This window comes from Doryrhamphus excisus, chromosome 6 (genome assembly GCF_030265055.1).
Source record: "Doryrhamphus excisus isolate RoL2022-K1 chromosome 6, RoL_Dexc_1.0, whole genome shotgun sequence".
Taxonomy (NCBI): domain Eukaryota; kingdom Metazoa; phylum Chordata; class Actinopteri; order Syngnathiformes; family Syngnathidae; genus Doryrhamphus; species Doryrhamphus excisus.
The window spans coordinates 6,780,576-6,806,169 of record NC_080471.1 but is presented as its reverse complement, the minus strand read 5'-3'; the positions used below and the strand labels follow the sequence as shown (position 1 = coordinate 6,806,169).

General features: G+C 41.0%; 1 protein-coding gene across 3 annotated transcripts in view; it reads left to right on the top strand.

Annotated features, from left to right (window-relative positions):
- plxnb2b (plexin b2b) overlaps nt 1-25,594 on the top strand; it is a 203,088-nt gene that overhangs the window by 84,443 nt on the left and 93,051 nt on the right. The window contains exons 3-6 of one of the 3 annotated variants that reach the window (XM_058075677.1): nt 3,554-3,683; nt 21,073-21,130; nt 21,209-21,292; nt 25,068-25,120. The gene's annotated coding sequence lies outside the window, so the exon portion shown is untranslated. Of the gene's footprint in view, nt 1-3,553; nt 3,684-21,072; nt 21,131-21,208; nt 21,293-23,159; nt 25,121-25,594 lie in introns of those variants that run through there. The other 2 variants (XM_058075676.1, XM_058075678.1) reach the window with 2 other exon arrangements.

Here is a 25,594-nt window from a genome sequence, read left to right as displayed (position 1 = left end):
ACAATAAAGAAAGTCTATGTCTATGTTTTGAGGGCTTGGACAAACTCAAAGACGTAGCAAATCTTGCGATATATCCTGGCAAAAATGTACACACCATGTTTCAGGGGTCCCTTCACCCCCCAAAAGCTGCTCAATTGAATTGTGCCAGGCCGCCAGAGAGTGAGAAATATCCACCACTGACAAGAACTGACAAGAAATATGTTGTTCATTATGACAGAATGCATGAAAATGATCAAAGAGCCTAAGGGTGTTAGATTTTTAAGAATCTGGGCCATTTGGCAGACGGATTAATTTTATCAGTAGAATATTCCAATACAAAACAAGTTGTGGGTGCATTTTGGATACCCTCGATATACACAAATTGATTTTCAGATGCCAAAGTAAATGCTTATTATACTTACTCACACCGCTTACTGGCTGTTGTCAAAATGTGAGTAGTTAATTTTAGGAGCACGAGCAGTTCAAGGCCTTCCATTTTTATGCCATCGGAGTTTTTGCAGCGCCACATATAGGAACATTGAAGGGGGCGTGGCAAGCTTGTAGCTGTGTGCAGCACGGTGCAGTTTGTTGATTGCTCACTCGCACCTTGATGTCAGTATTAGCAGAAAAAAACACTACCAACAAGATCGTCTTTTGAGGGCTTGAACATATGCTGAAATGTACAGAATCTTGCAAACATGCATATCCTGGAAAAAAAAATGTACATACTGTATTTTCAGGGGTCCCATAAAGCCCCCAAACGTGCCATTTGTCAAAGACTGAGTAGTTTTGCTTCATGTTAGTTTTATATGAGCTTGGAGTAGCAGCTGCTCCAAATAAACAGTTCAAGGCCTTCCTTCCTTATGGCATGAGACGTATTTGTGGATTCCCCCGCCATCCTTTTTATGACGATCAAAGAGCGGAGGCATCGTCCACATGCGCCTCAAAAGTGCAGCGGTTTACCATCCCAACTTTTTCCCCCTCCATCCCTTCATTTTCCCCTCCACTTGCGCCGTCCTCCTCCACTCAAACTCTCATCAGTTCCATCTGTGCCCAAATTGCTCCCCTCATGTCCAGCCCCCCCCCAAAGTATGCACCAGCACCCACAGCGAGAGTGCGCCGTCGCCGGGGAAATGTGTGCGGCGCCAATCTTAATCACATCGGGTAAGCACACCTGTGCAAACAGATGTCCGCTGGGGCTGGCATGCTGTTCCTCTTTAGGGTGGAGTGTCGGCGTATGGCTTCCCGGCGCTGGTCCCCGCTTCCACCCCCTCCCCTCCTCGCACTTTCTCCGGTCCCCGATGGGTAGGTCTCTGGCCCTGACTCCCAGACTGGAAGTGACCACATTTTTCTGTATTTGTTTATCTTTGGGTTTTTTGGGGTGATCTCCCCAAAACGTGTACGCCTGTAGAGGGCGCCATAGCTGGAACCGCCACTGGGGTTTGAGGGTAGAGTCCTAAGTAAGTGCTGGACACACAACTAACAACCAATGCAGTGACCAAAACACTGTCATAAAAAAGTGCCTTGCTCATGATGTATATCATATATATTACCTGTATATCATATAATTTACCTGGGGGCCACTGGAGCTAGGGTCTGGGCGAGGCATTTATACTCTTTTTATTTACAACATATTGCGCAACACATGCTAACTCGCAAACTAGAGAGCTAGCGACCTAAACGGTAGCCTTCAAGTTATTTCCTTTAAACTTAAATAGCCAAAAACTTACCACTTCCACACGGATAGGGAGGATAACTATTAACAGTTATTTAACCTTTAACATGAACATTAATCAAACGTAATAATTTTTTCTGGGTACATGATACCATACAGCATCCATATCAAACTTGCGCGGGCCGCACTAACATTCAACTTTCATATCAAGGCGGGGGCCTCAAACTAGTGTCCTGCGGGCCACATTTGGCCCGTGGGCCGCGTGTTTGAGACCCCTGATGTATATGAATGTATTAACCCCCTTAACATTTCTGACTGCCCCACAGTTTGTGTATGCCGAGAACTGGTTGTGATAATAACTTTGAATTTGGATTGCAAAGTCACACAACTATTAATCGATTAATAGAAGAGATCAAATCAGTAAATACACACATTGTATTTAAACACACACTGTCTATTTACTTATGTACATAGAATGACAACAACTAAATACATGTACATGGAATTACCGAATAGACCTAATACACAACATTAAACACAAAATATTAACAACTCTTCAAAGAGCGGTGCTGCAAAGCATGATGGGAGTTTGCACTAGACTTATTTGGCATTCCCTACTGCTACCAAATTGTGGCAAATTAATAAAAGTTGCATCGCGCAGCGATGAGAGCGCTTGGATCCATACCTAGAGACGGTTGGTTCAATTTCCGATTTAGCTATCAATTTACTCGTACTTTCATTCAACTTTTTAACGTTTTTCCACAGCCTTTCAGTCCAGCTTCGGTTTCCGAACGGCTCCTGTGTTCATTCTAAATTTTGATGTTTGTATCTTTTCAAAGCTTCAGCTTTTTTCACACTGACATTCTGCTGACATTGCATGCTCTTTTCTTTAAAATGTATGTTTTGAAGAAAATAAATCAATAATGCAATTAATAACGAAGAGGAAAGTGTGTAAAAAAAGAAGTTATTTATTCTCTATTAGTTTTTAAATTGATGTTGCTGCTACCATGCATTATTTGTCGTGCTGCAGGTGGATTTATTTTTAATTTGATGGATGCATTTTCACCACCAATATTAAAGGATGCTTGATGTCATCACTGCAATAAAGTATGATATTAAGTGAATATTAAACAACACCATTTGTAACGTATTTAACGTATTATTGCCAATGGGAAAAATTGCTTCGATTTTTCACGTTTTGGTTTTCGGCAAACCTTTTGGAACAAACTACGGAAAGCCTTGTTTTTGTACACTTGTAATACTCAACACCAATTAGTTCATCTCAGAGGTACCTTTAACAGGCCACTAGGTGACAGTATTGACCGAGCACTTTTGCTTTATTTGAGTTTTAATTATTATTGATGACATGTTTGACTTTGAGCAGCTGTATTTCAATATCACCTGGTCAGAAACACACACACACACAGACACACACACCAGACGGAAAAATCCATTTGAAAAGAATGTGATGCTTGTAAATCAATGTTTCTGCCGTGTTTTACGAGGGTGCTTGGGAAAAACTGACCTTTAAAAGCAGCCTATCAGATCGGACGTAGATCTCTGTGATATCTGCAATACCGATAAGCATTAGCCAGGATGTTTTTTTCACAATAAAGAGCTTTATGGCTTGATATAATGTTGTGTTTTGTATAATTATACCCTTATGCGATTTTATAAAAGCACTTTTTTTAATGCCGTGAGACAGTGCACATTTTACCAGGCAGCTGCATATGCTAATGAGTTAACCAGACAGAATGATCTGTATTAGTGAATTTACAGAAGCCAATCAATGAGCAACCCCCCCCCCCCCCCCTCAACAGAGAAGGATCATGTGATTTACATCCAGCTGTGCTTTTCCCATTTGCCGCTCTAACACCCTCTTCCGTCTCTCCCTGACAGTTTTATACAGACGCCTTGCTCCAGAGTGCTCCGCCCACCTCCCCAACGAGACGCAGCCTGCTGGACCTTGACCCCCCCAAACCTCATACACAGATACACCTCCATCTATCCTGAGAGAAGGTTTTGAATGGTCAGTGTACACAAATAAGTAAACAAATGTGCTGTTTTCCTTGTTGTACAACCATGGAGTTTCATCCATCCATCGGTTTTCTATGCCGGTATCCTCACTTGGTTTATTCTGTGTATTTAATTCTTGTAATTCTTAACATATTAGTGATTGAAGGCTATAGCACTTCTACGTATGGCCGTCATGATTCAAAACATGTGATTATTGTTTCATATGAACGTGTATTAGCATCATTGGGGGTTGCAGTGCGATGCTGGACAGCACAACCACGCTGAGCACTTAGCAGCCAGATGCTTTGCAGCACATTAAGAGTCATCAGCGTTCTGCAACACAGCCAGCTAAAGAGCAGCCGTTGGGGTTGCAGGAGGCGGGTGAAGCCAGCCAACGCCGACCCCTCTCCATTGTGGTCGTGTACTGTACGGATCAATAGATCAGGTCAATAGATCATTAAGCAATCCCTGTGTGCCTGAAATAACACAGGGATCAGAGTGGAGATAAAAGCTCAGATCGATGCTTTGGACGGAGGAGAGGTGGACACGGGATGGACCCAATTAGGGAGGACTGATGTGAATGGCTGTTCCATGGATTCCATACAGAGTTGGGGAAAATAAGTATTTGATCCCCTGCTAACAGTCAAGAATGTGCTGATGTTGCGTGGGAAAGGCCAAAGAGCTGTCCAAGGTAGTCAGTAGACCTTGTAGACCAGAACAAGACCGCAATGGACGACGAGACCATCAGCAGGAAGCGTGGTTCCAAAGACGCACACAATGTTAGAAATACAAGATAACAGTGAAATGCCTTCCTACTGCAGGCCAGAAAGGCGCTGGTTCATGATGTCAAGGGAGCTGGGAGTACACTCAGGACTTATACTAAACAGTGGAATGCCACTACTTTTTCTTTGGCTTTTGTGTCCAAACAGATGGACCGCTGTCATTTCACTTATCCTGGAGCCTATCCCAGCTGACTGGAACAGAAAGACACAGGGGGGGGGGCTGGTTCATGATGTCAAGGGAGCTGGGAGTACACTCAGGACTTATACTAAACAGTGGAATGCCATTGCTTTTTCTTTGGCTTTTGTGTCCAAACAGATGGACCGCTGTCATTCCACTTATCCTGGCGCCTATCCCAGCTGACTGGGACAGAAAGACGGGGGGCGGGCGGGCGGCTGCTTCATGATGTCAAGGGAGCTGGAAGTACACTCAGGACTTATTCTAAACAGTGGAATGCAATTGCTTTTTCTTTGGCTTTTGTGTCCAAACAGATGGACCACTGTCATTCCACTTATCCTGGAGCCTATCCCAGCTGACTGGGACAGAAAGACGGGGGGGCACTGGTTCATGATGTCAAGGGAGCTGGGAATACACTCAGGACTTATACTAAACAGTGGAATGCCATTGCTTTTTCTTTGGCTTTTGTGTCCAAACAGATGGACCGCTGTCATTCCACTTATCCTGGAGCCTATCCCAGCTGACTTGGACGCCTCATTGTAGTTTAAGCAACCAATCAGATTGCTGATCCCGCCCACCGCTTTGATGTTGTGACTGAGACAGCAGATGAATGAATCTGTGTTGCAATTGCCATCAAAACACAGGGTATAAAATTATTTTTTAAAATACTATTAAACGTTAGAAAATATCATGAAATCCTTTATGACATGCATATATTGGTCATTGGTGATGATATATTGGTGCCATTCCAAATTGAGACGCGTCGACCTGGTGAAAATGAATGTGTCCGCAATCGATAGCCAACAACTTTCAAGCGGCTCCATCTTACACTGGCTAGCGGGGTAACAGATGGTAGAGGCTGATAGCGTAGCCGCAGGTGGATCCGTAGCAGGGAGAGGATGCAGGAGGGGGGCTTGGGGGGGGGGGGGGGGGGGTGATACTGCAGAAAGATAGAAAGAGAGGAAGGAGAAAGAGGTTCGGGAGCTGTGCAGCATACACAAAACTTGCACTGGTAATTCCCTAATCAGATTGAGATGATGAATAGTGTTTGCTTACACAACACATGACCCCCCCACACCCCAGCCCCACCCCAGCCCTCTCATATTTATTTATTTTTTGTACTTTTTACTGTCAAAACAATCTTATAGCAAGCTATCATCAGAATTTGTGCAGCCAGAGGGCATACAGTGGTAATGTTTCTAACACGCTTAATAAATCACATGAAGGAACGTTGCATCTTCACATTTACACAATTACACAATCCCTCATTGTGGTTCACCGGATGGATTTCTTCTTTTTTGAATGGAATATTTTTTGTAGTTGGAGCATATAAAACCTATTTAGCACCTTTTTAAATATTTTTTTTACGTTGTTATCAAATATCAAGACATAGATAGACTTTCTTTATTGTCATTGCACAATATCACAGCAGTGAAATTGCCAACAAAATGTTGTTGCTTGGCTCCCGCATAATAATAAATAATAATAATAATAATAATGTGGAGAATAATTAGATGGCATCAAATATGAACAACAATGTACAGCGTAATTTGTACAAATAATTTAAATAATTTAGAATAATAATTTAAAGTTATACTATATAGTAGACAAAAGCAGATAAAATAGGCAATGTAAGACATAAAATAGACTCACACATGTTAGCATGTTAGTTTGGTACTTCATGCAGTGGCTATTGTCTCATCAATGTAACATTACTGACACCTAGTGACCAGCGTGGAATACTACGGGACATATCATTCCAACATCTTTGAATGTGTCTTCTGAATGCTGTACATTTGTATTTTAGTTTGTTTAGCTATTTTTTATGCCTGCAAATGTGAGGATACATTTAATAATAAAAACATAGCGGATGCTAATTAACAATAAATAAGTCAATTAGTACAGGAGTACAATAAAAGACCAAAACATGATATAAAAGCTAAATAAATGCTTGGTAGAAACTAAGCAATATCAGCTTTCTTCTTCAGTGATACAACATGGAAAAAACATATACTTTAACTGCCTCATACTACAGTAGTACATTGAGTTCTTTACCCAATCGCTTCCATAATAACATTATTTTGTGTTGTACACATTTTAGTGTTCCCTTGAAGTTCATGTTAAAAATATAACAAAAAATAAACCACACCCACAGGCTGACCACCGCCTGAGAGCGCATTTATCTTGTCTATCGGTTGAAAATGCCAACACCTGCACCAACCTGTCTGCCGTGTAATTGTCCCGCCTCGCCTTTTGCATTGATAGGACCGGACATTAGTTTGCGCGCAAGCAGCGTCCTCTGGGTCCTGAGGGAACCAAGCGATGAGACAAACAGTCTGTTGTTATTGGAGCCTATTTTTGCTCCAGGAGTCCTTTTTTCGGGGGCCCTGTGATTACACAGCCTCAGCTTGTGGCCAATGTCTAAGATTGTGTGTATTTTTGTCACTTTTTCTGTGCCTGCGTCGACTCGTGTGTGTGACTAAAATCCAGACCTAGTGATGGGATTTGAGTTCTTAGAACACGTCTGGGCACATCTGGTTGTGATTGGCAGGAGAAAAAAGGGTCCTTGTGCTCTGGGAACTGGCAGCAAAAAGTGACTGGAGAACTGGGAAGAAACAACCGAAACCCTTCCTGCCTTTTCCTGGCCAGTTCTCATAATCCAACGGCAAAGCCCCTTGGCATTCCATTTTCTCCATTTGTTTTTATTAACAGTGCTACCTTTGCCTTCATTTCAATATAAGAAAGCTGCCAGGTAGACCCAAGGCTCCATTACAAGTGCCGCAACTTCCTGTGTCTGGGATAATGACGCCCCTGGGGGTGAGTATCTTGCTCGCTCATATTGCCACCTTCGCCCAAGTGAGAGGGGAAAATTGCTCCGGGCGAGCAGTATATTGAAAGGCATTTCACAGCTGCTGCTAAAATTGGTTATTCCTGCACGTGGTTGATGAAGTTAAAGCCCGGCGAGCTCTCGGACCGGAGGTGGCGGTCCGCTGATCTGCTGTGACAGAGACGACCAACCGTGACCGGGAATGTTGGCAATTAAAAAAAAAAAAGAGAGAGAGAGAGAGAAAAAACAACTTTAGCCTGCCTTTGCCTCGCCTCTCCCTCGCTCGTCATGTGATTGGTGGACGGGCGTTTTGTTTTTGTTACCCATTTAGCCACATAAAAGTGTAATAAAAACGTGGAAACATTATATATATATTTATACATATAAATAAATAAATTACTGTGTGACCAACATACTAACCACAACCGTGTGGCCTAATGAAAAAAATTATTATATTATTATTATGTTATTATTATATTATATTATATATAATTATTATAAAATAATTATTTTTTTTAAATATTTGTATTTTTTTAAATAATATACAAATATTTAAAAAAAATAAAATAATGTTTTTTTAATGTTTGCATATATATATATTGTTTTTAATAATATACAAATATTTAAAAAAAAAATCTTTTTTTCATTTTTTGCATGTTCTCCCCGTGCATGCGTGGGTTTTCTCCGGGTACTCCGGTTTCCTCCCACATTCCAAAAACATGCTAGGTTAATTGGCCACTCCAAATTGTCCATAGGTATGAATGTGAGTGTGAATGGTTGTTTGTCTATATGTGCCCTGTGATTGGCTGGCCACCAGTCCAGGGTTCTTACCTACCTAACTGGGATAGGCTCCAGCATACCCTTGCGACTCTAATGAGGATAATTGGAATGGAAAAATGCAGACTGAATATGCAATTTTAAAAAATGGATGCAAAAGGGAATAGTTGGAATTAATGAATTTTGGAGCCGCTTTGAGTTCATAAAGAAAAATATTCGGTCCCTCTCATAAAAGTGTCATAAATCAGTGTAAAAACGTTGAACATTTTTATATGAATGCATCAATATTTAAGAAAATGTATTTTCAGCTTTATTTCGTATATAGCTGCAACGATGAATCCATGATTAATCAATTATCCAATTAAGCGACAGCTATTTTGGTACTCCATTAATTGTTTCATTTAAAAATGTACTGTAAATATCCTGATTTCACCCTTTCAAATGTGGCTATTTTTTAATGTCCATGAAAGCAGACCTATTATCTTTGTGTTTCAGGCAAAACCAGATAGTCACACCCATCAGCTTTGACTTTGGAAAAGACCTATCAACATTTTTGCCTATTTTTGCTTCAGAACATTCCCAAGTATGGGATTTATCCACTTGTAGTTGTGTATAGGAAAATGCGTACATTTGTGCACAACTCTGACCACACGTACACACAAAACCACGTGGTAGGACAGTGAAACTACAAACACAGTCGCTATGGCCGTGCCTGTCCAGAGGAGGCCATATCATCTTGCACAAACGTGTGCACGCACACAGATTTGAGTTTCAAATGTGAAAATTGTAACTCATTCATGGTGTTTATAGTTTGGTTTGAGTCGTGGACTCTTATAGAGCAGCTAAACATGATAAGCTTTCTAGATCTTCCAGAACATGCACCTATTCCAGTTAAACGTTTTAATTTATTCCACCCACGGCCCACCTGCAGACATGCCCATATAAGGAAGTCCCCAGCTGGATGGCGCCTGTGACTTCTTAAAAGGCACATTGTGATGTCACAGGGGAGCCAGTGTTAGAAAAAACTCTGAAGCTGATCGTTCAGAGCCATTCCAAACATCTGTTAGGGCTCACTTCCAAATGCGCAAACCTCATTATCTGAAACTTTGGCATGGTTTTACACAAGAATACATCATTCTAATTACATTTATAGGTCAGAAAAGAGGAAAAAGCATAATAGGTCCACTTCAAGAACCTCAGATTATTACAGCCTTGACTCGGTTAATAATTATTAACAGGACAAAGAGGATAATACAAAGAAAATTTGAGTTCCTTAAAAAAAGTGGTGTGTTAAATTAGCTTCATCGTGGCCTTGTGGTTAGCATGTTGGTCATGCAGTCAGAAGTTGGAACATATACTGTAGGTTTATCTGCCTTTCAGCATCTCTGTGTCAATGTTCTCCGGGTACTGCAGCTTCCTCCCACTTTCCAAAAATATGTGTTGAGTGTGAATGGTTGTCTGTATTTGCCCTGCGATTGGCTGGTGACCATTTCGGCTTGTACCGGGAGCGGCTCCCCAGTATACCCAGCATACCAAGCAGTATTGAAGATGAATGAATGAATAAAAAGTTACACTTACTCCCAAAATGTTCCTGTATGGAAAAAAAAAGAAGAATATTTCAAAAATATGTAGTTATAATTGGACCAAATCGGTCGCCCTGTCAAAAGAGTTCTATGCACCTTCACGCCCTTTTATGACTACAAATAATAGAAAGAAATCCTGGCCAAGTTGCATACAATTAGCCTTCCAATGGCCCAATATAATGAGAATCCAAACAATCAAGTGAGACCAATGTGCAGGTTTGCTTCCCAAGAGTTCCGTGTCTGCGGCATCGGTCAGCTCCCCCCTGGGCCAACAGGCTGCTAATTGAAATAGAGCGTGTGTGTTTAGCCCTGCGAACCCCCGGCCTCGTTTGCTTGGACTCACAGACTGTTAAAGCAGCGACACAGAGAATATTATGTGTTGTGTTATTGTGTCTTTAGGGCTGCAGGGACTATTTGCCATCCCTATTAAGCAGGCTGACTGGTGGCTGGGCAGCACGCCTGGATGGCTGTGTGGCTATTCTTACCGTGTGGATGTGTGTGTGTGTGTGTGTGTGTGTGTGGACGCCTGAGGCCGAGCGCTGAAGCCAGGACACTGCTGCTGTTTTTTTTTTACCAATGTCTCACATCTAGTGACCCTCACCGGCGTAATGACTTTGAGGTTAATTCCACAGGAATGGTGTGGTCCTTGCTGGGAATAGAGGAGGAAAATAATGGCAGGGGAAGGGCGACGCAGCTGCCTGATGGAAAAACTTCTTTTGGTGTTCTTTTTTTTTTTTTACACTTTTATAACGAACAATTAATTGCACAGCGACTGCGACTGGTAACTTAAACATGTGATCCCTTGACTGGGGGTGTTCAAACTTTTTCCTTTTTCTCGTCACTCGTACAGAGGTACAAGCGAAATAGTGAAAAATGAGAAAGGTTTTTCATATACAATAGTTGCATTATTACTGCGAAATTTCATCTTTTTCCCTTGCTTTGTCATTTTCCAAATATTTTAATTAAATGCATTCCAAAAATATTAGAATTCTTCTTAGTCTATAGTTGAATTTGTCTTTCATAATAATATGATATAATATAATAATAATAATATAATAATAGTACTTTTCCCCATAATATTATGACTTTATTCGCATAAGATTTTCCCCAAAATTTCCCAAAATTTTTTATACTACAACTTTTGCAAAAATAACATAGTTTTTCTTAAATAGTTCAAATGCTACTAAAATTATCTTTCAAGTTGGCTGCACGGTGGTAGAGTGGTTAGCATGCAGGCCTCACAGCGAGGAGACCCGAGTTCGATTCCACCCCTGTGCATCTCTGTGTGGAGTTTGCATGTTCTCCCCGTGCATGCGTGGGTTTTCTCCGGGTACTCCGGTTTCCTCCCACATTCCAAAAACATGCTAGGTTAATTGGCCACTCCAAATTGTCCATAGGTATGAATGTGAGTGTGAATGGTTGTTTGTCTATATGTGCCCTGTGATTGGCTGGCCACCAGTCCAGGGTGTACCCCGCCTCTCGCCCCAAGACAGCTGGGATAGGCTCCAGCACCCCCATGACCCTCGTGAGGAAAAAGCGGTAGAAAAGGAATGAATGAATGAATTCAAAAAATATTAGCATTCTTCTTAGTCTGTAGTTTCATAATATGATATAATATAATAATAATAGGGGCGGCACGGCGGTCGAGTGGTTAGCGCGCAGACCTCACAGCTAGGAGACCAAGGTTCAATCCCCACCCTCGGCCATCTCTGTGTGGAGTTTGCATGTTCTCCCCGTGCATGCGTGGGTTTTCTCCGGGTACTCCGGTTTCCTCCCACATTCCAAAATTGGCCACTCCAAATTGTCCATAGGTATGAATGTGAGTGTGAATGGTTGTTTGTCTATATGTGCCCTGTGATTGGCTGGCGACCAGTCCAGGGTGTACCCCGCCTCACACCCGAAGACAGCTGGGATAGGCTCCAGCACCCCCGCAACCCTCGTGAGGAAAAAGCGGTAGAAAATGAATGAATGAATGAATAATAATAATACTTTTCCCCATAATATTATGACTTTATTCCCATAAGATTTTCCCCAAATTTTCCCAAAATTTCTTATACTACAACTTTTGCAAAAATAACATAGTTTTTCTTAAATAGTTTAAATGCTACTAAAATTATCTTTCAAGTTAGCTGCACAGCGACCAAGTGGTTACCATGCAGGCCTCACAGCTAGGAGACCCGAGTTTGATTCCACCCTCGGCCATCTCTGTGTGGAGTTAGCATGTTATCCCCGTGCATGCGTGGGTTTTCTCCGGGTACTACGGTTTCCATGTTTTTGGAATGTGGGAGGACGCCGAAGTACCCGGAGAAAACCCATGCATGCACGGGGAGAAAATGCAAACTCCACACAGTGGCCCAAGGGTGGATTCGAACTCGGGTCTCCTCGCTGTATGGCCTGTGCACACTTTAATTTTTCTTGCTAAATTCTGTTTTTAGAATGTGCCATGCGCCAATTAAAAAATAAAAATAAAACAACCCTGGGCCAAGATCCATTTTTGTTGAACCCTTTTCTGTCCAATATTATGAAGGAATGCATACATTTTTTGAAAATGTCTTTCCAGTGTAGTTTTGTTACCTGTTTAGAAAATACTGAGATACATGGATATATAGTACCAAGGTAGCAAGGTAATTGGGTCTTGCTGCACGAGTGCTGCCGTCAATGGGGGAGTTTTGACATTCCCTCCTAGACGTTCTAGTGCCAACATGGACCAAAAACCATCACTTGAGGTGTTCTTTCTGTCCTACCTGATGGGAAATGGTATCTTCTGGAAGGAAATGGAAAGACGAGGAGCTCCGTTGTTCGAGGAAAAAAATGCTGATGTGTCCGCTGTTGATCATGTTCAAAAATCTTTCTCCACCAATAGCGCATTATCTTCATCAGCTTGAGTGCTGTTCTTGTTCCTTTGTGCAACAACGCTAGTGCTCTGATTGGTCCCCATCCTTGCTGATGAGATTGGACAAAGTGCCAATAATCCGCCAGCACTTCAAGGAGCATGTGTCTGTTTCTCCCTCCTTCTTTCTCATGGCTTTCCGCAGCTAAAAATAATGTCACCACAATCAGTCGAAAAGCCGCAAGTTCTTTTTTTTTTTTTTTTTTGTAACCCTACTCTGAAGTCATCGCTTAGAAAGAGTCTACGCTTGCTGTTGCTGGCAAAGAGCAAGAAGCGTGGAATTACACAGTCGCAATCTGGCCATCGGGAGACAGAAACGGCCATTTCCTCGCCGCATTAAGTGATTTGCAGGCCAGCGTTTGAGTGGGATTGTTCGTCATTTATTTGCATGACATTTCTCAAGATGGAAAGAGACGTTAAGGACTGTCATCTTCACTGCCCCCCCCCCCCCCCCCCCCCCCATGGTGACACTATCTGTCAGAGGAAGTGTGATCGTGGATCTAAGAAAATGTTTTCTTATGAAACACATGACCTCAATGTATATGTATGCATGTAGATATTTATTTGTTTGTAAAGTTACACTTTATCCCCATAGGTCCCAAAATATGTACGTTCATTAAAGTGCAATGAAACTATATATATATATAAACTATATATATCTATATAGTATAGATATGGTAATGGTAATGGTTTTATTTCATATGAACATGCATCAGATTCCAATTGAGTGCATCCCATAATCAGTTCCCAGTTCCACATGTCCAAAAGGAGTAGGAAGAAGCAAAGCTTATTAAATCCTACCCCTCCATCTGGTACTTTTACAATCACTAACTGTTACATTTGTTCACTTCCTGCTTTCCATAATACAGTTTAAGGTTTTTTTTTTTTTTTTGTTTTGTTTTTTTTTATAATGCACCTCGTACCGAAGTACGATGTCATATGACCATACAATGACATAATGGGTACCATAGTAATATATTTTTTAAAGACAACAAATTACGTTTTCCACAACTTCACAGTTATTTAATTTAATTTAATTTTATAATTTACGATGCGCTCTGCAGAATTAGCTAGCTAACTATTTGCTTAAATGAGGGAAGTTTACTTCTTGACCTCTCAATGACCTAGGTAGGCTACTGCATTAGCCAATAATCATGGAAAATATCATAAGGACAGCCGACATTGACTGTGGTCACCCACATAAAAAAGTCCAACGTTATTCTTCACACTATGATTAACAAGTTTTTTTTATCGCGTTGAGAGCCAGAAGCAGTCATGGAAAGAGCCCTATCTGGTACCCAAGCCATAGGTTCCATACTCCTGATTTAGACAAAAACCAAATCAAATCACCAATCCTGGTAAAAATGTCAGTATCACGTCCACCCTTGGCCATATCAGTCGTTAGTGTAACTATTTTGCTCAATGAGTGTGACTTTGCTGTCATTAGCGCTTTATGAGCGTGTGTATTCAGAGTGTAAATTTAATGAGGAGTGTGTGTGTGTATGTGGGGGGGGTTGAACACAAGAGAACACTGTCACTTGCTATCTGCCTGGCTCCACGCCGCAGAGACGCTCGCACTGACTTGCTTATGTAATAGCATGGACACTTTATCTCTCCCTGAGTACAGATTGCATTGGACTATCTAATGAGACAGATATTCTTTCATGGAAGAAGTAGCGGACGGAGCTGTGATTGCTGAGATAAAACGTAAAGGTCATGTTATGCAAGACCGCACTCGCATGCACGTGGAACTGGCAAGATTGTCACCGCTTTTAGGACACACCATGCCCCAAAAGTCAGTAGGTTATGGATTCGATCAGTATTTTCTGAAAGGCAAAGACTTCATTTACTTCAGTGACTCTTGGGAGACTTCAGAGGTTTTGCCTTTTATTTAGCTTTTTTTTGTGTGATGCCGTAACCGAAGACAAAGAAAGAGTGTGATAATTGCCATAGACCAGCAAATGGAACGATTAATTCTCTCAATCTCATTTTATTTCATTGCAGACCTTTTCAAAGATGGAGTACTTTTACTTTTATTTAGTTTTATTTAGGAGTATCCTGCATTCTCAGGGAAGTATTTGTTTTGAAATGGATTACGGAATGGATTGTGGCCAATATTGGAGGATGCACTGAAATTGTTATTTTTATTCATTTGAATCACTGCAGGCAGCACGGTGACCGAGTGGTTACAAAACAGGCCACACAGCTAGTAGACCTAGGTTCGATTCCCCCCTCCGGGTACTCCGGTTTCCTCCCACATTCCAAAAACATGCTAGGTTAATTGGCCACTCCAAATTGTCCATAGGTATGAATGTGAGTGTGAATGGTTGTTTGTCTATATGTGCCCTGTGATTGGCTGGCCACCAGTCCAGGGTGTAGCCGACCTCTCGCCCGAAGACAGCTGGGATAGGCTCCAGCACGCGTGCGAAATTGAATGAATGAATCACTGCCGTGTGTAAATCCACTTAGACACTTAAATCATGTAAAATGTAGGAATATTTTACCACAAATTACATATTTGAATGCACAAAAGCTGAAGTGAAACGCTAACAGGTACGGAAATCTAAATGCGGAATGGACAGCTGTTTGGAAGCTGAAGTTGGACTCAAGTGCTGTGGAAATATGCGGAAACATTGAATGAATGCCGACCTGGGAATTGACCCGCCAACCATGGGGTTGTGAAGCATGTACGCTATCAACCAAGCCGCGTCACTGTAGTAGAATCAGCAGAGTGATTCAGTAATGGAAAACGTGCAACACCAGCATGAATGGGCGTTTAAATTGGCCAAAATATAAAATGACACTAAATGTTGAAATAGTCCGAATTGGTCAGACATTTGGTGTCTGCTGGATTTGGCAAAGGGTGATGTTTTCCACTCTGACCCAAAACAAAATGAAAAAAATGAGGCAAATATTTGCCCTTATCCCTAAACATGGTACTCTGCACCAATAAAACCAGCGTGGGAAACATTTTTTCAGTGTTTTTGGCATCGAAACAGAAACATAGACACAGAGAGGCAAATAGTAGAGCTTTAACGATGTATATATATGCTATTTAGCATTGCTTCTGTTCTTGGTGGAAATATGGATGGGGGGCATTTGGCTAAAGACACTGAGACCAAAATGTTGTTTGACGCCACGCTGAGCCGAGTTGAAAGCTGCCGTCCAGCGGTGAAATGGCCGAGACAGAAAGAAAGATGAAAAAATGGTAATTTTCTCAGCGCTATCATTCCTGCCTTTTCTCTCTGCAGTCGTGCACCTCCTGCCGCTTCTTCTCTGGTCTTTTGCACCCGGGCACAATTAACCTAGCGTTTGTTTTCAATTGGATGATTCACCTTCTGGTGGGCATTGTTTCTCAAACGCTCGCTTGATCCCTTCAGGTTGTTTTTTCCCCCTTTTTTTAACAGCACAAACAATTTGTGCTGATATTTACTAAACGTGCTATGTTGTACTACATAATCACCTCCTTTGAAGGTCATGCTTGGGTTGCTTTTGGTACACTAAGGGAACAAAATGCAAAGCATAAAACCGCTAAAAACTGAAATCATTTTCCATTTAAAACAGTTCTCCATTAAAAAAAGAATACAAATACTGGGAATACAGGTCATATAAAATCCTTTTATGTTGATCTCTGTTCATTACTTAAGTAAACTAATGATATAATTATCCAATAAATAAAATTCCCTAAGGAAAATACTGCAAATAACTAATACAATAATACATAAATACATCTCCATTGAATACAATTTTTGTCTGTTCCACTTCTCCGTTTCCGTAAAGTACGTTTCACGTACCGAAGTACTCGGTGATATGAGCATCCAATGCCATAATGGGTACCATAGTAAGTGTCAATATAGTGATATATATAGCACATCATGACTGGTTCAAGACTCTTCATCCTTGTATTTAGCAAACATCAACTGCTTGTATTGTTTCTTGAATTGGCTCATCGTTGTGCATTGTTTGATTTCCTTACTCAATCCATTCCATAGTTTGATTCCACATACTGAAATGCTATGGCTAGCATAACGTAGTCCTAGCATAGAAGTGTTTCAAATGTACTTCTTCCCTGAGATCATATTTCTCCTCTCTTGTAGAGAAGTATTGGATGACATTTTTAGCTAATTGCTTATTTTTAGCCTTATGCATTATTTTAGCTGTTTGAAGATGAACTATATCAGCAAGTTTAAGTGTTTGTGATTTTAGAAATAAGGAGTTAGTATGTTCTCTGTAGGCGGCATTATGAATTATCCTTACTGACCTTTTTTGCAGTACATTTAGCCAGTGAAGATTGCTTTTATAGTTATTAGCCCATATTTCCACACAATAAGTAAGATATGGTAGAACGATGGTACACATATTATTCTTCTTTCTCTTTTGGCTTTTCTCAAAGCAAATAAAGATGAAGCAAATAATTGCCTCCATCCAACCCTGTCTTCTGCATCTGTCTCTCTCACACCAACTACCCTCATGTCCTCCTTCACTACATCCATAAACCTTCTCTTTGGTTCCTCTACGCCTCCTACCTGGAAGATCTAAACGCAGCATCCTTCTACCAATATATTCACTATCTCTCATCTGGACATGTCCCAACCATCTCAGTCTGGCCTCTCTGACTGATGTACTCGTTCCTAATCTTATCCATCCTGGTCACTCCCAATGGGAACCTCAGCATCCGCATCTCTTCTACCTCCAGTTCTAATGATATATTTCTACTCATAAGTGAGGAAATGCTAGCCTAGTATTACTGTGGCATCATGGTACCAGTGGAGGGGTACACTTTAAACAATGGAAGTACTACAAATTGCCTACAGAAGAGTGCTACACTGCTGGTGGAAACATCTGTCCCAGCCTCGCTTCCTAGCTGGAGGCTATGGAGCACAGCTCCTGCTTGGCCGTTTTCTGCATATTTGCCAGCAGCGTCGGGCCGCTGATGAAGAGATGTGGAGTCTCCGCTCTGACAGCTTCTCACTCAACCTGGGACTTCTATTCCTCCCTTCCCTCATCCCCAGAACCTCTTTGAAACAAGGCAGCAGCCAGGAGGGGGGAATCCGCCCCCGCGGACACAACAGAGGACGAACGCACGCCTTCCCTGCTCGGCTTTATTTTGCTGAAATGTGACACTGAAAGTTCAAAAGAAACCGCAGGGCCATCGTCGGAGCAAAACATCACTATTTTCCCTGGTTAAGACCCCCCGGAGAAATGTCTGGCCTGTCACTCCGCTTCTTTTAGAAGTCCTCACCTGCTTTGGTGACCTGCGTGCTTCACTGCCACAAACATCCATCACAGCAAAGCTGAACAACATTTAAGAGCGACACTTGCTTTTTATCGCCCATTCAGTGTTCCGGAAGCCAGTTAGGATACATTTACACTCTCACAAATGTCACAACTTTCAGCAAACACTTTTATCACCATATTACAGAAATGGGTCCTTCGAGTAGTCAGTGTGCAGCTCGTATGGCAGCACGGGGGCCGTTTTTAAGGACCAACTGTCAAAAAAAAACAAGTTAGTCAAAGATCATCCATATGATATGGTCACTGTGCTGTTTTTAAAGGCCGGCAACAAAAACTCCAGTCAAAGATCCTCTATATGACATGACCACTGTGCTGTTTTTAAAGGCCGGCTACAAAAAATCCAGTCAAAGATTCTCTATATGACATGACCACTGTGCTGTTTTTAAAGGCCGGCAACAAAAACTCCAGTCAAAGATCCTCTATATGACATGACCACTGTGCTGTTTTTAAAGGCCGGCAACAAAAACTCCAGTCAAAGATCCTCTATATGACATGATCACTGTGCTGTTTTTAAAGGCCGGCAACAAAAACTCCAGTCAAAGATCCTCTATATGACATGACCGCAGTGCTGTTTTTAAAGGCCGGCAACAAAAACTCCAGTCAAAGATCCTCTATATGACATGAACGATGTGCTGTTTTTAAAGGCCGGCAACAAAAACTCCAGTCAAAGATCCTCTATATGACATGACCGCAGTGCTGTTTTTAAAGGCCGGCAACAAAAACTCCAGTCAAAGATCCTCTATATGACATGACCGCAGTGCTGTTTTTAAAGGCCGGCAACAAAAACTCCAGTCAAAGATCTTCTATATGACATGACCACTGTGTTGTTTTTAAAGGCCGGCAAAAAAAACTCCAGTCAAAGATCCTCTATATGACATGACCACGCTGGTGTTTTTAAAGGCCGGCAACAAAAACTCCAGTCAAAGATCCTCTATATGACATGACCACTGTGCTGTTTTTCATAACCTACAGCAGAATCACCTTTGTGTTTGAAATGACCTACTGCAAAAAACACTAATCAAAGATCCCGTTATAGACACGAACACTGTGCTGTTTTTAAAGGCTTTCCTTAAAAAACTCTAGTCAAAGATCCTCTATATGACAGGATGATTGTGCTGATTTTAAATCAAAAGCCTAAGCCTAGCCTAAGATCAGCAAATCAGTATGACAGGAGCGTCCTGCTATTTTTTAGGCCCTACTGCAGAAACGCTCATCAAAGATCTTCTATAAGACAAGATCACCGCGCCTTTATTAAGCATCTGCTGCAAAAGAGCTCATCAAAGATCTTTTTGGGGTCGAAGAGAACCTGGAGTAGGTTTGTGTTTAATCTGCAGTTGCACTTCATCAAAGGCAGCCCCCACGTAGCTTTTTAGGTGGAAGTGAGTCTTTCTTTCCATTATAAAGCTGACTTTTCTTGGAATATGCACTTTTGGCTCTTCCACTCTCGCTGATGGTGTGAGCGGGTGCTTCTTAGAAAGGCGGCTCGGGGGAAATTGGACGGGGACTTTCTTTTGTGTGGCTTTTCTTAAAAAAAAAAAAAAAAGTGCAATTGGTTGGATTGTAGACTTGGAGAAAAATGAAAGGTCAGTTGATATGAATTCAATCTTTTTCCTTACTTTGATGCCCCATAAATTCCTCATAACAGATTTTTTTATATTGTTTATCTTTGATATTGTTTACTATTGCAAATGAATATTCTCCGTGCACATTCAGTGCGACCTTGTGAGTTACGGTAATGACTGGTGACTGTATCTTCATTTGAATGGAACATACAGTGTGCAATATTTCAGCCATATTCCCCTCATTAGAAGTCTCCGCTTGTGCCTCCAACTGATCCCATGATGCATACTCAATAAGATCATAAGCCAAAGAGGCAGCTTTTACCTGTGAGAAAATAATGGGGGTTGAATCAATCCTCTCCATCGGGTCAAAGTGTTGGAACATTTAAATAACAACAACATAAAACGGCAGTACTTTACAAGAATAAAGTCAAAATATGAAAAGGACAAAAATGTTGCAATATTATGAGCAATAATGTCATTTTAGTAGCATAGAGTTGAAATATTAAAGAAAAATATGTTGTTTTAAAGGTGTAATTTTCAAAGAAACAAAATGGCAAGTAAAGTTACAATTTTTAATTAAACATGACAGGAATAAAGTCGTGATTTCAAGAAGAAAATTTATTTATAATTATAAATTTATATTTATTATTTTGTTCTTTTTTATTATAATTTTATAATTTATTTAAACAATTAAAACAACAGTAGAATAGAAAATAGCTGTATTTTACCAGAATCAAGACAAAATCTAAATTAGATGAAAATAAACTTGTCTTATGAGGAACAATAATGTCATTTTAGTAGCATAGAGAGTATCATAATATTAAAGAAAAGTAGTTATTTCAAAAAATCACAAGAGAAACAAAATAAAGGTGTAATTTTTTTAAATTAGATTGGGGAAAAGATATATATACTATTAAGAATATTAAAGGTATAAAGTAAAAATAGAATAGGAATAAAGACATAATTTACACAAGGAAAATTATAAAGACTATCTAAGAAAAACATTTAAATGGAAAAAAAGGGAGGGACACAGACGTTGATACTAATAACAGGACTTTTTCTCTGGGGGGGGGGGGGGTATAGCAATATATGTATACCTTTTTAGCATATGGACTATCAAAATGGCCCTTGCATCCTTTAATTTTTCAAGGCCCTCAGTGGAAAAAGTTTGCACACCCATGGGGACGGCGTCACGGCAGCCCCGGGAAGACGAGGCTTTGATACAAAGCAGAGTGGGGGTTTGTTTACGGAGCAGCATGAGCAGAAGAAAGCTTTCTATAACAAAGTTCTGCAGAAAAAACAGTTGTGTCAGACATCCACATGCTATGTGTCACATACATATATATGCTGATATGTATATAATGTATATAATGTATAATGAAAATGTCCTTCTTGCAAGATAGAAGGCTGTGCATTAATGACACACCGTGCATTTCTATGCTCACATTGTTGTGCACACAAAGGTTTTTGATTGCCCCGGAGATCATGTTCTGCTTTGTCTCTCCTTGCAGGGAACCGTCCGAGAGTGTGGCGGCAAATTGCATTTATGACCTTTCCCACACATCCAAGGTCAGGACATACAGCAGACCCTCCCTTCCCCGGCTGGCTTATCCCCAGTCTGAGGATTCTTATTGTGTCTTATTGCAGGTTCTCTCTACAAGGATTCCATCTTTGGCAGCTGCTGCTGCTGCCAATGCCTTCTTGAATTCATCATTGCTTATCAAGTGTCTGGTAAGTTGTTTGCTTTTTATTTTTGAAATAATAAAGTGAGCTGCTTGTGACCTTTAATGGATGTAGAGGTCAAGTCAACTTCTTTTTGCTTTATTACAAAGCAACTTATCTGCCTGCTGTTATCGCAGCATTCCTACAACGCCAGCTTGCCTAGGCAGCCGTGACAGGATATTGATGGACTTTTTTTTTTCTTACTATCCACCCCCCAACCACCCTCACCCATGCTTCCCCTTTTTGGGTAAAACTACCTGTTCCACGTCACATCTCCTTCTTGCTCGTGTTTAATTTAATTTAACCAAAACGGAAAAAAAACAACATCACAAAAATGTGATAATAATGCTAACAACACTAATAATAAATGATAAAACACCTTGGAAAAAAAAGGAGGATGTTGGAAAAAATGGCGAGTAAAACCTTGAAGGCTGATGCTAATAACACGAGTAATAGTAATATGCAACTTCAATACATATATGTAAATAGATATATAGCAATGGTAATGTTGTTTCACACACAGAAAACAATGTTAACAGCACCTTGGTTTTCATCCCATAACATGAAGCCAAAAACATGAACGTACCAACAACCAAGCCATTTATCCTCTTAGGAAATCATTTCAATCTAATTCATCCCTTCCAGACACCCAATAATAAGAAACAAATACATTTTACACAAAATAAAAAAAACATGTAAAATACCCTGCTATATTGGTATTTGTAATTAATGCCACAAACCAAAACGTACAACAACTAAAAACATTTTCCACTATAAGAAAAAATAATGTCAATCCAATCAATCCTTCCAGACACCCCAAAATATGCAGAAAATATAGATGATAAGTATAATTTTACACGCAAGAAAATCATTAGAAATGAGGAATAAAATGGATAAATTAACATTCAACATGACTTTTACCGGCGGCACGGGGGTCTAGTGGTTAGCGCGCAGACCTCACAGCTAGGAGACCAGGTTTCAATTCCACCCTCGGCCATCTCTGTGTGGAGTTTGCATGTTCTCCCCGTGCATGCGTGGGTTTTCTCCGGGTACTCCGGTTTCCTCCCACCTTCCAAAAACATGCTAGGTTAATTGGCGACTCCAAATTGTCCATAGGTATGAATGTGAGTGTGAATGGTTGTTTGTCTATATGTGCCCTGTGATTGGCTCGCCACCAGTCCAGGGTGTACCCCGCCTCTCGCCTGAAGACAGCTGGGATAGACTCCAGCACCCCCGCGACCCTCGTGAGGAAAAGCAGTGGAAAATGAATGAATGAATGTTGATGGACGGGAGGGGACGCCATTTTTTTTTTTACATGTCGTACTTCCTTCCTCCTTGGATTCAATCGTGTTTCTCACCTTTTTTATCAGATTGCTGCCACTGTTGCTGGTTATTTAGCAGCCGCACTGCAATAAAAAAAATGCAGACAGTGAGTCAGCAGTGCATAGGGTCCTTTGGTTGGGGGGGGGGGGGGTGATTCACTACTGATATACTGTAAGATTAGTATAGCACGAAAATTCAATTTTTTAAATGTTTTCAATTGCCATTGAAAACCAAATCATATGAAAACCAAGGTCTGGCTGTGTTTATATGCTACATGTGTGTGTGTGTGTGTGTGTGTGTGTGTGCACACAGGCTGTTAACATAAGCGAGTGGCTGTCATGCATTTTGTTAGCATCGACACTTTTCTTTGGACAGCCCCGCCGAGAGGGATTGCTTGTCGCGAGGAGGAGATGGTTGTCAGGGTTGTGTGTTTGTTTGCCCTGAGGATGGAGACTGCCTGCATCTTTCATTCCCTAAAAGATGCAGGGAGGTAAAGTGAGGAGGGGTGGGGGTTGGATTGAGCGGGTGTGGGGGAACGTGGCGTCGCCGGTAGTAATTTCTACAGCAGACTGCTTCTGTGGATCGGCGCGTCCATGTGGAAAAAAGGTGCATTTTATCAAAGCTTCACTTCAAAGAGTACTTGGCCACTAGTCGTTTTTACAGCGACCTCATAGATTTTGGGGGGGGGGTTAAACAAGTTTTTCAGTAGAACATGCATACCTGCACTCCATCATTATTTGTGAATTGGTATATCATATACGTAAGTCAGTACCCCCCCTCACATTACATCACATTCTCTTGTCAAAGCAAAATACTATAGAATTTAACTTGAATATACTTGGCGAAATATCTGGCAACACAAGTGAGTAGCGGGGCTGTCGAGCATTGTGTTGGTAGCATCATGATGTGGGGCTGCATGAGTGCTGCCGCCACTGACGGAATCATGGACTGTGACATTGTGTGATGTTGTCACAGCACCCTGAGTGCCAGCATGGCTGTTCGCATTTTTTCTACTGAATAATGACTACTCTAAAGTATATTCAACTTTAATTCCTGTAGTATTGTCCCTTGACAAGATATGCCGTCATAAAACCATCATAAAAATGCTGAAATGGGAGGAGTGGACTCACTTTTGGGAGATACTGTAATGTCCTGGCTTTGTTTTGCCTCCTCCTTGCAGAAATCTGCTGCTGATGTTGAGTATACTTACTCCAGATGTCGAGTGTACTTTGCTTCTGACTTGTGTACTTTTGTCTTGATGTTGACTATACTTGCTTCAGATGTTGAGGGTTGTGCACTTGCTCCTGATGTTGAGTGTGCTTTGTTCCAAATACTAAGCATACTTTGCTCCTGATATTGAGTATACCGGATGCTGATATATTGAGTATACTTCAATCATGTGTTGAGTGTACATTGCTCCTGATGTTGAGTGTACTTTGCTCCTGATGTTGAGTGTACTTTGCTCCTGATGTTGAGTGTACTTTGCTCCTGATGTTAAGTCTACTCGCTGCTGATGTTGAGTGTTGTGTACTTGCTCCAAATACTAAGTATACTTGATGTTGTCCTGATGTTGAGGATATTTTGATGCTGATGTATTGAGTATACTTGATGCTGATATATTGAGTGTACTTGCAATGATGTGTGAGTGTACTTCCTCCTGATGTTGAGAGTACTTTGCTCCAGGTGTCGAGTGTACTTGCGCCTGATGTTTAGCATACTTGCTGCTGATGTATTGAGTATACTTGATGCTGATATGTTGAGTGTACTTGATGCTGATGTATTGACTATACTTAATGCCGATATGTTGATTGTAATTAATGCTGATGTTGAGTGTACTTACTCCTGATGTTGAGTGTACTTACTCCTGATGTTGAGTGTACTTTGCTCCTGATGTTGAATGTACTTGCTCCTGATGTTGAGTGTACTTTGCTCCTGATGTTGAGTGTACTTTGCTCCTGATGTTGAGTGTACTTTGCTCCTGATGTTGAGTGTACTTTGCTCCTGATGTCGAGTGTATTTTTTCTTGGTGTCAAGTGCACTTGCTCCTGATGTTTAGCATACTCGCTGCTGACATTATGAAATTGCGCACTCAGGGATTGCTCTGCCTATTTCGGGTGGGTAAATCTATTATTAAGTAAATGACCGAGCTTAGTCGTGTAAATGAACTGCAGTTAGCTATTAGACGTGTTGAATGACGTTCCGTCCACATCTGGGCGATGGTCTGCTCAAGTTGGCTCCACTGAAGATGTTTTCTTGTCCAAAGGTTGTGCTGGGACTGAGCAAACAAAGCTCATCCTCCCTGACAGCTCTAATCTGCTTTCCCCCACTTTTCAAATCCAGGCGTCGGTCACTCGTCTTTTTTTTTATTACATATTTCTGTCTCGGTCTTAAAATTCCAGCTTGATTTGACGCCCCCTCCCTATTTTTTCTATCCCATTTCCCCCTTGCCATATCCCCTCAGGGCCCATCTGTCTGAACTCCATCATTTCCACTGCTGACCTCATAAAGACCAAAGTAAGAGGATTCGTCTCTCGGCCGTGTCAAACCAAATCACACTGTCGTTCCATATAGGATAAAGAGCTTAGATATTAAACATATTACGGCTTCCTAAAAAAAAAAAAAGACTATATGTGATGTCCACAATGTGACCGTAAGCCTTTTTGTGATTAATGCTTTCCTTCTTCGGTGTCATTGTGAGAAATACATGATTTGTCTTTGTCGCCTGTCCGAGCTTTTTGTATTTATAGTCAAGTGTAGCGTGGTCATGGTCGCATTTCTTCCCAACACGCTTCACACGCTACATTAAAGATGCGCATGTGAAGGAGTCCTCTGAGAAAGAGTAGAGAGGAGGACATCTTTGCTTAAGCAATGAGGAAAGAAATTACTAATTAATTTTTTAAAATGAATGATAAATGTAATAATAGGAAAAAAATACAAAATAAATAATAAATGCAAGAGTAAGAAACTGATAAATATAAATACATATAC